General features: G+C 43.2%; 1 protein-coding gene across 7 annotated transcripts in view; it reads right to left on the minus strand.

Annotated features, from left to right (window-relative positions):
* Nucleotides 1-13,392, minus strand: part of FBLN2 (fibulin 2) — a 107,290-nt gene that overhangs the window by 79,021 nt on the left and 14,877 nt on the right. The window contains exon 2 of one of the 7 annotated variants that reach the window (XM_010303286.2): nt 5,649-6,111. The exons of the other annotated variants lie outside the window; for them this stretch is intronic. The gene's annotated coding sequence lies outside the window, so the exon portion shown is untranslated. The remainder of the gene's footprint in view (nt 1-5,648; nt 6,112-13,392) is intronic. 7 annotated transcript variants of the gene reach the window in all.

Genomic DNA, 13,392 nt, shown 5'->3' on the forward strand with positions numbered 1-13,392 from the left:
GGAGTTTTTTTCTGCCTCCTTCCCCCACTTCGCAGTCTTGTGCACCTCAGTCTTTGGCATTAACAGTTATTTTTTTGCCCCAGCAGTGCTAAAATAGAACTTCTTTGTATACTGCGGTTACCATGTGGTTAAACACCATATTAGCTATCCTGTAATACATATTAGAGGCTGGATCCTCAGCTCACAGAAGCTGGCACAGCTCCACAGCAGGCCTGTAGCGCAGAGCGGGATCCACTCTGACTTCACTACGGTTACAACTGTACATGCTGTGGACATTTACACCAACTGAGGATGTGCCACCATTGGCAACCACTTCTTTTATTTTTGACACCACCAGTAATACTTTTAGTGAATTACTACACTACGAACAGAATATATATAAATTAATTGGCATCATAACGCTTTGTTAAAATGTGCTGAGGAAGAAAAAAATTGTTTGCTTCTTAATTACAAGACCCTTTGACCATAGAAAAGTTTAAGAGTTAAAGTAAATCAGCTGTTTTCCTTTATATCAGAAGCATGCACAATTATATCAAAAGCTACACAATTAACATGGAAAAGTAGTTAAAACAGAAAAAAGTTTGCCCATAGAATTTTATAGAATTAGCGATCTGATTATTTTTCCAGAACCCCTCCCATTATCAAAAAAATAAAGACCCTAAAACATTTATCTAGGGGGTAAAATGTAGTCACATCACCAAGAACAATAAACCACACACGCAACAGGAATTCTGCCAGAAAAATCCATTCAGAAAGATTACTTCTCCCATTCAAACTGGGCTTCCAACAAGTCTGCTTCGGCACTGCTGGAAAGCGGCCAGGCAGTGGGAAAAGCGTGCCTGTTCTGATAAGATACGGACAAACTGTGCTAAGAATTTCCACAGCTCTGCCCTGGAATTTGAATTACTTCAGTACGTTGTACAGAGATACAATTCGTACAAATGTAGGTTTTCTACTACTAATTTGTGTATATTAGTTGGGCGTGCTAAAGGATACTGATTGAAGGAAAAAGAAAATTGTCAGAACGTGTAATAATGGCTTGAAAGAATCTCACTTTTTCAGAACTGCTCTCAAAACTAGGATATTTTGTATGAAGGAGAATTTTCAATATGTGGTGCTGAAATTAATTCTTCAGAATCCAGGCTAGGAGTTAATAATTTATCCTACTTTCAACAGCTTTTCCAGGTAATCCAAATTTGTAATTATTACAAATAGCTTTAGCTGGGAAATAATGAATGGAAGGACGATTAATGATAAGCTGCTTCTGCAAGGGTCCCACAGCAGGATTTTTGTCACCATCCCCTCCCATTGGAGCCTCCTGGCTTTAATGCTTCAGCGCACGTAAGTCCCTTGGTCCAACTCTGTGCTTGCCAGAGCACTGCTGGTGGCAGCTGAGCACAGCTCTGCCCTCACCCGCTCCTCCCTCTCCCATACCAGTGCTTCCCAGGCTCAGAAAGCCCCGGGGACAACCATGTGGGCTGTTTGGGTGTTTCAGCCCCAGGTTTGGCCACCTCTGCATGCACGAAGGCAAGGCGCAGCATTGCCTTGGTAATCAGCACCTGTGGGCCAGGTAAAGGACAAGCTGGTGTGCATCGCCCACTTTAGATCCAAACAGCAGCTACTCACAGTCAACTAACTACTGCTGTCCGGGTGCAGCACAGCCCGACAGGTAAACGTGACAATGGGAGCAGGACATTCCCGTGAACAGTGCTGGCCTGCCCGGCTTGTACATTCAGGCTTCCCTAAACAAGCGCTCACTTCTCAGGCATAAATTTGAACTTCCAACAAGAACCCCCCAAATTACGGTGTATCCTGGAGCAAGAAGCAGAAAGCCAGTCAGAGGGTTTTATCATGGAACGGTCCTGTTTTCACAAAAGGAGCTGCTCGACTGCCCTCCCCTGTACAGTTACGTCCTCACCTCCTCATCTGCACCCCCTTTCTGTCCAAGGGTTGGTTTGTTTCCCAGGTCACCTCCAGTTTTTACTCTGTTCCTTCCCTTGCTCCCTTGTCTCTCGCCCACAGAGAGGCCCGGAGAGCTCACGGCCCCTCTCCCACAGCAAGCCCCGACCTGCTCTCCGCCTCTCACGCTTTCTACTCAATGCCTTATTCAGTCCCTCTGTACCTTTCTCTTTTGATCATTCCCACATCCCTCAACATTTGGTTTCTCAAGCTATCAAGCTCTAACTGATAAGGCTGAAATCCTCATAAACCTTTTTTCTGTTGATAACACCACAATCTTCCCTGTCCTCAGGCTCACTTTCCTTCATCAGAGGCTCCTTGTTTCTGGTGTAATGATTCCAGCAAAAGTATCTCTTTTTATTCCTTTAAACCATCACATTTTCCCTGAGCTTTCTCCATCTGTTCCCCACACCCATCGCTCTCCCCATCAACAACCCATAAACTCGCATATCAAAGAAACAGTCTCTCCTTCAGGCAGAGAGAAAACCAGCTTTGAGTGAAGCACACAGCCTCGACTATTGAGCCCCACTGAGAAAACGCATCCCTCCAAACAGAGTGTGTGCGCTCTTGCCAGCCCACGCAGCTGATGTGCAACTGCCTCTGGATCTATGCCCTTCCTCAGTGCTGAAACCACGCTCTGGAGACAGCAGCTAATTACTCGGTAATGGCATCAAAAGCTGGAGCTGTGAAATAAAGGTGTCTACACCAAGCGGATAAAAAATGCACTGTCTCTGGAGGATAGGGGAGTTTAAAACCACTAGGTATTATTGCAATAATTTGTTTCGATTAACTATTTTAATGCTTTCTTTAATGTCCTTTCACACAACTGGGACAATACACAAGGGATTCACCTAAATGAGAATCAGATTTTTTTTTAGCTTCAACTCTGTCCTTCACCCACTCTTACCAATGTCATTGACTTTCACTGTTCAGTTGGGTGGGATGTCACAACAAATTAAGCCCTGCACACCTAAAACAAAGGTCTTTCAACATCTCTATGAAAAACGTTACAGAGCTCCACAGCAAGATAACCCAAGTGTCACCCCAGTCCTCATGCACTGCTTCGTGACCCAGAAAGCTTCAATTTACGTCCTTTGTGGAGTTTCCTAACCTGTGTATCCTGCTCTGCTTCGGTTCAAGTGCTAACCCTGTGGGCTTTAGTGAGGTCGTACTGGGCCACAGTTAAAGTAGCTGTTCCCAGTCCTGTGCACACAGTGCGTCCTGAGAAAGGACGAGTGTCCGTGAAAGGGAGTGCAAGTGCTCTGGATTGGGACTAAGTACCTCAAAGTCAACAGCAGTAAACCTGTGAGGTAAATCAGCAGTAAACAGAGGATGGTCAGACCACAAAGGAGTTCCTTATTCCTCAATTCCTTCTTTAACAATGATTCCTAGGAAAGGCAAAGCAAAGACACCTTATGGAAAACCAGCTTAAAAAAAGTAAAGAGTCCAAATGAACATGAACTACAGGCACACGTCTTCACAGAAAAGGAAATGAGAATCCTTCACATTGCAGATGAAACCAATATCTGTGTGACAGATAGGCTAACAGCCAAGGCTAACAGCAACAACCATCAAAATTATAACTAGCACTGGCTGAAAAACATCATATTCCTGTCTCCTGGCAGGGGAAGTGGGTAAAACAAAACAAGATTTCAAAATGCTTCAATTTGGGGCCAGAAAGTTATAAATTCTGACATTTTTGCAAAACAATATACTCAGAGTGATTTACTTCAATCAAAGCCATAGCATAAAGTCGAAAGGAAGAATGTTGACTTGATTAAAACAGTTCAGCTTTATTATTTGAAAATGATGAAACCAGTGTGTTCCCACAGAAGATCTAGACATTTTAAACGTGCAACTTCTTTAAATTAAGAGGAGTATTTTATTGGGAGATTTTTTATCCAGATGGTTTCATTTCAGTGCTGAACCAGAAAGCTTAGTCTAGGTAAACAGAGGTGACAAGAGGCACCTTCCCTCAAAGACTTGACACAAGTGTCGTCCTTCTGTGTGAAGGTTGCCCCAGAGACAGCAGAACAACTGCAGAAGATGTGTACGTGTGGAAGAGATATTGCAGGATCAAGAGCATTCTTTCAAATATTCACAGAATAAAAAGAGGCAGACATTTATAAACAAAAAGCAATAAATAGAATAAATTCAACCTACTGCAGAGGACAAGACCTACATGAGAACCCACTGACTTCTAGCTTTGATGATGTACATCAGCTGTAGATCCCCACAAACACGTTTAGACAGAACAATTCTTTATTCTACCTCTCAATTCCTCACTAAATTGCCCTTTTCAAGGATGGTAAAAATAGAAATGCTGTTTTGATATACATCTTCTCCTTTTGAGCAGCGTGCAGAGCCAGATGCAAGCCTGATGCGAAAGCAGAAGGTGGCAGACAGGTGCGTGATCCCTCCTGTGCCATGTACTGGGAGCACACTCCCTGCTGGGTGCAACTGTGGGGCTTAGCCACTTAGGTCGCCCATTAATCTACGCTCAGGTTTCACGCACGCAAAGAAAGAAAGGTCTGTCAACGCACCAAGCTGTGGGAAAGCAAATGCAGTAGTGGCACTCACCACCTGTGCACAAAGCAAGTTCATCAACCCACAGAGCGACTATGAACTGTTCTCCTGGTCTCTCCCAGTGCCACCCAGTCCAAACTGGGTCTCCAGGCTCAGGCTGTACATAAGCAGGGACCAAACACAGCCCTGGTCTGTGACGTTGAATCTCTTCTCTATCGCATTGGTGAAAGCATTGCAAAAAGCACAGTAGTAGGCTGAAGCGCATGTGCACACCCACACTGAACAACAAGGCTAACGTATTACACCAGCCCGTGTATTTTAGCACCTCTCCCCAGCCAGACCTCTCCAGTCTGCTGCAGCTGCCAGCAGCTCTTAAATGGCTGTGGTCATAGTTTAGACTAAGGGAGGAAGAAGGGAGGGGACGGAAGGAAATATCAATTTAAAAACAATCCCCTTTAAATTCAAGAGAAAATGGAAATTTGTGAGAGACCTTTCTTGTATGAAAAACAGAAAAAATCCCTAAGCCCGGTAACTCCTGACTCGGCTGTGCCAGCCAGTGGATTAGCTCTTCCTTTCACACCCTCTCAGTCCGGAAACTTGTGATCTCACCAAGCGCTGGAAGGGATTGCTGCTGGCTGCTCCCAGCCCATCTCGCTAGCAGAGGTAACTAAAGTGCTATTCAGCAGACGGATGAATGAAAAGTGGAGAAGAGTTTCCTTTACTGCTCTTATGCAATATACAGTGCACAGAGCCAGTCATTTCTGCCTGCTAATTAATGAAATTGGAGGTGAGCTGAAGCCAGCTTTCTCATTCGGGGCACCTGGGTTGGGGAGAAAGAGAAGAGGAGTAGAATAAACCTCACTGCAAATCCAGAATCAATGAGCTGCTTTTTCTTATCAAAAGTAAAGCACGAGATGCTTAGTCACTTCAGTGTTGTCAACACTCCAGTTCTTGGCAAAATCAGCCCATTTTCAGAAGTCATAGCTTTTGCAGGCAGTTTTCCTCAGCTTTATTTTCAATAAGAAATCAGTTACTGTTAACCCCCTTTTCATGGAAAAGCTTAAAAAATGGACATTTGGGAGTCCAGAAGATCATTACTTAATTCAACAGAGAACTCAAGAGTGGGACAAACAAGGAGCAAGCAGCACGGGATCAAAACTCACACGGTTTCCCAAAAGCGGCTCCGACAAGACCTCCCTTCCCAGCAGAAGCGCCCCCGGGCAGAGATGCTCCCGACGCTCTCCAGGACATTCCCCACGCTCAAATCCAACAGGAACCTGACACGCTGCAGTAATGGAAAAGCATCACCCAAGGTATTTCAGCTGAAGTAGCCAAGCATTAGCAATAGCGAGCAGGCAGCTCTGGGACGTAGTCTTCCAGAATGTGCAGCTTTTGAAGCCATTTTTGAAGTCCTGGAGAGCAAAGGCAGCCTTTTTCCAAGTGAATGACAGGGCAGAGCCGAGGAGGGGAGAATCAGGTCTTGGGTCTAGCGTGTCAGTGCTCCCGCTTGCCCCAGACCAGCCCAAAATAACAGGGCAGGTACTTGGCTCACTGAAGAGTGAAATTCTGTGTCATTGGGAGTCGCCACTGCAGCAGATCCAAAGTGACTCAGTGGGAGGATGGCAGCTGCAGAGGAGCAAGAGAGAAACGACTCACATGGGGGAAAGGAGGCGAACAGAAACACCGTCCCGCCCAGCGCACGTGGCTGGTCCTCGTCCCAGCTCTGACACGCTGGCAATGGAGAGCTCAGCAAAGGGGCTGTGCGTGGATGGCGGGACTAGAGGAGCAGAAACATACCAAGCATACTGCCATGGAGCCTCCTGACAAACCAACAAAGATTCGGTTTCCCTCAGGACGATGCAAGTGCAGTGTCCACGCACAGGAGGCTCAGCAGCTCAGCCTGTACTTGCAGCTGGGTCAGGGTCATGCAGCTCTGCTGCAGAAGGAGCCTAACTCTTTCTTTATAGGGAAAATAAATGTGTTTGTTATTGATACATTTTGTTTGTTTGTTTGTTTGTTTTTTACACATCACCAAGTTTCAGGTGAATATATATGCACCTCAAAAACACAATTAAATAATCCAGCTATTTCTGCGACAGCCGAAATATCTGGGAAAAGATTAAAGCAAATTCAGCAACAGCCATTCAAAAACGTTTCCCAAGGCACAGCCAACAAAAACTTGTCAAAGCTCATAACTTATGAACTAATTTGCACAGAGAACGCTCTTTTGGCAGCAGGCAGGCAGAGCGTGTCCCTCAGCTCCACAGCACCTCGAGCAGCCGCACGCATGTGGAGACAGGCTCAGGAGATGTGGCAGCACAGCTCCAGTGGGCAGGGCCATCACCAGTATCGGTTCAATGCTCTGGGCTCAGGTGAGCACTGTGAATACTAGCAGCTGCTCTGATGAGTGAAGGAAAAAATTTTTTCTCTTTTACGTAAAGAGCTGCATTCTTCCCTTGCCTCTCAGAAAGAAGCAAATCCCTAGTTTCCATGATGCTCCCCATTATTCAGATACTTTTTTTGTGGGAAAACATAAGTAACTCAAGTAGAACGTATCCCTGTACAGTGTCATAACCATGCTCCTCAGAAAGCATCCTTTCAAGGTGCTGGATTATGTTTCTCTCTCTGTTCCTTTCTTTCCCTAAGCTTCCTCCAGGATACTCCAATCCTCTGCTCTTTCCAGTGTTTTACAGAGCTTACGTATTTGCAGGGATGCTGCTGACTCAACAAGGAAAAAACCCAGCTGCAATCTCAAGGACCGTGGCGTGCAAATACTGAGCATCTCATTTCTACTCCCTCTGCAATCCTCTCTCCCCATTCCTTCTTTCTTCAATGAAATGACTACGATGCTACTTAGAACTTTCTGTAAGCAACAGATTCAAGCTTTGGGTTTATTTGTTTTCTTAATCCAGTCCTCTTTCGTGCACAAGTCCTGCCAGCACTTTCAACCCCACTGCCCTAAGCAATGACAGTCAGTAATACAGATCTTTTCCTTTTGTTGGGAAACATGTTGGTGGGAGTGTCTGAGTGTCAAAGAGAAGCACATCTGGGTACTACCTACCGATTTCAGACAGCCCTTTGGGAACAGTTGAAAATTAAAATTCCCCCACCCCCACCCTAAAATACAAAAGAAAGCCTATTATTAACTGACAGCTTAGCAAGTGGCCTTTCCTGCCCTGTGCACTGCCGTGTGCCAATTTGGAAATAATTAACAACTGTTTTCATTGAGGCAAGACTAAAGGGAACTGTAATACAGTTTTCCACAGTCTACCTGTGAGGCAAAACTGCTCACCAGCCAGAGGAGCAGCAGTTCCTCCATCGCCCGGACTTCATCCTCAGAACTGAAGAATTTGATTTGAGACTCTCCAGAGTAACTCGGAGGGGCTTACTTCAGTCTGCCAATTAATTCCAAATGAGTATCAAAACAAGATGTCAATACAGTAAGCTTGTAGTAAATAATTTTTCAGTAAATGTGTCCTGGCCTTGTCATTGTCATGATTAATAGTGAAATTCTATCTGCTGATGAGGTGAAAATAACACGTATTGCACTGTGAACATTTTATAGTCTTTTACTAATTTGGATCACAGTTTCTCCACGACTTTTATAGTGAGCTCTGTCAACATACCTCTTTTAATCCACAGCACATACAGTTGCCGTCTACAATCAGGATTTCCCTAGGAGTAGACTGTGAATCCTGACACGTTCCCTTCAAAAGGCAGGATGATTTTTTTACAGTGTAGCAAAATCCCCAGGACCCAACATCAAACTCTTTTCCTTTATGACTCAACAGGATCCAAATCTGTCCCTCAAGAGAGTAAACGTGCTCTCAGTAACCAACTGCAGCAACAAACCTTTCATTAGCTGTACTCTGCTCTGCAGCTGAGAAAATACATCTTCTGCTCTCCCAGCTGCAGAACGCACCTAGCTGAGACTCGCATGACAGTAGGTGAACTTCTGCACACCCACTGTCCTGCCTGTGCTCTGGCTCTTAAATAAATAACACTTAAAGACAGCACACAAGGCCATCGCTGCCTTTGTTCCATACAGAGAGGGCATTCTCTGGCCTACTCTTCTGGATAAAGGCTGGGGATGAGAGGGGAACTGAAGGAGGAAGACTCCTTAACTTGTTATAACTGGTGGATAAAATGCTAGCTCAAATCTATCCATTGCAAGCCCACCATAGCTTGTGATCCTTTTCAGGTTTTGGAGGCATCACTGCTGTCATCTTCACCTCCACCTCACACTTCAAGAAAATATCTGTCTTGAGTAACTGGGATTGCATTTTCTTTGTTACAGTAAGTTTTCTTAGAATTTTTCATTTTCAAAATCTTCAGCCCTCTGTGTAGCCCTGAGCACATTCTTACTGCTGGAATCATCCCAGATTTGCTAGTTCTGCCCTTGACAGTGATCCTGAGATTTTGCTGTGCTCTAATCTGAACAGAGTGTCTTCCTGTTAGAAGGAAGGGACGAGAATAAGCAGTGCAAGAAGAAACAACTGTCCTGACCACTCCTTCTACCTGCAAGGCTTATCTGGATTAAGCCTGGCATGAATCAAAATCTTTGCACTTCACTGCAAGACCAGGTGCATAGGACCTCTACTGCTAGAGGTCAGTCTGTGCCTGAACCTGCGGCGCAAGAACCATGGATACAGGATGAAATGGAGGTGTAAAAGATCCAAGGGTTGATGCATCTCCCAACAGAAACTGGAACTAGTATCACTAGTTATCTCCTTTGCTCTGCTACAACTCAGCCCCATCTCTTGATTTCCCAATCCTATGGTTTTCTACAAGCCATGGAGGAGGAGAAAGGATTTAGAAATCAACTCCACAAAGACAGGCTGGGTTAAGGATCCAGCCTTGTAATTTTGCATTGAAAACTGTTTGGCTAATTGATCTGGTTGAGAATCTGCCCAGATATTCTTTGGTATGAAGCAGAGGAACTCAGATTTATCTCCGCACTCGCACACATGCCCTCTCTCCACACCCACGCCACGAGACAATGGACTGCAGACAGCACGTATCTGTAGTAAGTGGACGGGATGTACCATGAGGCATATTGCCAATTATAAATTAATGAAGTCCAGAAAAAGCAACAATGATAATCTCTCGGCAACAGTTTCCTCTCATATGGTGACAAAAGAAATCCCAAATCAGGGTTATTATATATACCAATTAAATTCTTTAGCTAAAGCAAAAAATTATTATTTTAATGGAGGAGAAACTAGAACATTTGGTTAAAATGTTCTCACAGAAATGTTAATTACCACAGGCATTAAACAAACGGAAATCAAAGCCTACCATTTGTTGATCACTTTGAAAAGTTTTAATGCAAAAAATGTGCTGGAAAGAAACCTTCAATTTTTCCTCATGAATGAAAGCAAATCCCTGTAAATGAAGCTACATCTATCATGCTGCTAATCAGTCAGCAGCCGCAGATGTAATCCATCAATCAAAACTGTTCCTGCATAAACTTTCCATAAAAGATAATGGAATTAATTTGGTTTGTTGGATACCAAAATGTGAAGATGCCTGCTCTGCTATTTCATCTCAGAGCCCGTCATTCAGAGACAACAATAATGCCAGATGTAACTAATAGAAGTTACCCTTGCAATACCTCCCATCTTCCACCCTGTGTTTATTCTTCACTGATCCTCAAAGACTGTGAAGGGGTTGTGTAAGAGAAGTTGAGAGTTGCTGTGAGACTCCCATTTTGGGACATAAATATCCTGCGCTTCACTGGCTGGGCATGAGGCTGGGGAAGGCTTTGCTCCTCAGAGGCCAGCAGGTCCTTGAGGTGACGGGACAAGCAAGTCGGGGTGCCAGGCACCCAGCACACACACACGCTGCCTGGGACCTTCTATTACATCTGCTGCAGCACATAATTATCTGAACTAAACTTGATGCTGATCAGGAAGATGTCTAGCTCCTACAGACTGACAGATTCAGTACTCTGCCAGAGAGGATCTGGACGGATAGTGCTTTGAGCCTGATTTATCCTTCAAGAGATGTCCAAGGCCAGTAATGCTACCTCATTTACTTAAGATTAAAATCTAGATAAGTGTTTCAGAGAAGGCATTGTACTAGATGTTGAAGAAAGTTTGGTTTGTTTCTTCGGTGATGAGACCTGTTGTCTTCTGGGCAGCAAATTTATTTCTAACCAACCTGAAACAGATTTAAGCTATTTAGAGGCCGTCATAAGATGAAGGAACTGACTGGTACTTTTAAACTCAGAAAAGCAAAATATTTAGTATGAATTTTTGTGGAAAGGTTTCAACATAAACAGATACAGAAACACATAAATACAGGTATTTCTTGTAGTACCCTGGCATATTTTTGCTAAGGAAGGTGAAAGTAACTCACAGCCCTTTGGTCTGCTGCACATGTGGAAACCTGGATCCTGAACTCCTTCCACTGACTTCAGTAGCTTTGGACCAGATCCAAATTGTCAAAGGTGTAACATTAATTTGGAGCATAATTTCCTGGAGATAGGAGCACTGGTTTTTCTGTATGCTGTACAGAATCTCAAACTGGCATACTTGGTGATCCCAAACAGATAGTTTGCTATACGTCTAAACACATTTAGACAACTTCTGCCCTCAGACGCACGTATGTAGTTCTTGTATTCATAATGATTTGTGGTTCTGCACTGTATTTACCCTATAAACCAGAATGATGATAGAAGAGCAAGTCTTGTTTATCTTGTAAGTTATACTTTACATTTTCTGTTACCACAGGAAGTTAGTATCATCTGCTGTATAAATACGCAACCCATACTCCTCAGTATTTTAAGTTTTTGATCACCAACAAATACAAATAAATCCATGATAACTTGCAATTAAAGGCAAAACATTCAAAAATTAGAAATCTTGGCAAGCCAGGAACACTGATACCACAAAATGTGACTTTGTTCTAACAGGGAATATACTATGTGTTTTAAGACAGCTAACAAAATAGAAATTTTTCTTTAACTGCTGCCCAGAAGAGAACAGGTCTCATCACTGAAGAAACCAACCAGACTTCTCCAACAATTCTAAGAAAAAGGCAGCTCCTTTGAAGTATACCAAAAAGTAAGGTAGCCCATATTCTTGTATAAAATTTAAGGGAAATGAAAACACTGACGTAAACTTTGCTTTTCGTATCAGGCCACACCCAGGTATTCCTCCAATGTTGGAGAGACAATCCAGAGCAATCAACTGATGAGAGCGCTATTTTTGCATTAAATTATGTACATGCAGGTACTGTCACACAACATGCTGATTGAATATATTTTATATGTTACCTTATAGAGGTGCATGTAATTTAGAATACTACTTTTCCTTTCATAACATCTTCTTTCAGTTGAACACACTAATGAAACATTAAATTGAGTCTGATTTTCACTACAATGAGCAATACTCCAAGAAGGTGGTATTAATAGTGAGCACAATTTGTTTGATCTTGGTATGTTAAAATACATATATATGTTTTGGCGAATTTTCTCCTGCAAGGGAAGAAAGATATTTTAGTTTCCAGATGAAGAAATCCTACAACTGTAAAGATGATTTATGCAATGGGAAAGAAGTTATTAATACAATGGAAGAAGAATGAGCTGATACTCCCTCCCTCCACGCTCATTACACACAGTCCAGCACATGAGTGGCAAGAAAAATTAAGATGACAAAGTTACTAATATGCAAGAGATAAAACAAAGTCTCCCAAAATCACAGAACATCTGATAGGAAAAAAAAAAAAAAACCCAACAACAAAAAAACAAACAAACCCAAAACCAAACACCAAGGAAAGTACAGAAAGTGAAATAAGATGTATTCTAGCTTTCCAGCCTTCTCTCAAATTCCTCCGTTAGTGCTTCAACAAATGCTGCCGCTGAGGCCGGGCTAACGTGCAGCCGCCCGGCAGAAAGAGGCACCTGCAGAGAGCCTTCCTGTGGCACGACCCAGCCTCACCCCAGAATGATTTTAACCACTTTGGCAGCCCAGTCAGACGTTCACACCCAGCTGACTGATTTTGGAGGCTGGGAAAGGGAAGATTTTCACTAGATTTCCAGTAATATAAAGGTAGTACAACTTTGCAGAATCGCTTCTAAAAGCAAGTTGCTGATACAGCAACCTTGGGTATTCAAAGCACGAAGAACAAGAACAGAACAACGACAACCAGGAATATAAACTCTCTGAAGATCACAGGTTCACTTTAACTTCAGTTTTCTAGAAGTTACCTCATGGATGAAGCTTCCTCTACAATCAGCAGAGAGGTGGGTAAAATTTCAGAAAGTAACTAATATCACTGTTAATGTGTTTTAGGATGGATGGATTGCCCCCTAGACATGAGCTTGTCTTTATGCACCATACGGGGAACTTACATGATTAATTACCTTATTTTCAGGTAGATAAAGCTGAAGAGCCTATGATTTTTCAATTTGCAAAGGAGAACTCTACAGGGAATACAAATAAAATTCATAGAATTGTAAGAAAGAGATAAACTGAAGGGGATGCTCATTCACAAAACATGGACCAGAAGTACAGAGGCCAATGAAGAGAAAGCAATCATTCCCCAGGAGGCCAAGTGGAAAAATTGCAGCAGAGCTCTGAAAAATGATGGATTCCATCATCCTAGCAGTTCCTGGTCATTCAGGAGAATGGAGAAGGAAAGTGCCACAACTTCTCAAAATTCTTCCAATCCTCTGTTTGACTTGCAAGACTAACTTTTATGGAGGGTGCAAGACGTGCATCACAACAGAGATGTTCCGCTCAGTTCTGCAAAGTTAGCTACATTATACGTTGACATGATGAGGACTGTCAGGATCTGGGTCTTCATTGCTTCCACACTATTCTCAGAGAGCCAAAGCTCTATAAATCAAATCAGACAGAACTTTATTGCCTGGCGACAAGACGAAGACATAGCCAATCTAGA

This window comes from Balearica regulorum, chromosome 10 (genome assembly GCF_011004875.1).
Source record: "Balearica regulorum gibbericeps isolate bBalReg1 chromosome 10, bBalReg1.pri, whole genome shotgun sequence".
Lineage (NCBI taxonomy): Eukaryota > Metazoa > Chordata > Aves > Gruiformes > Gruidae > Balearica > Balearica regulorum.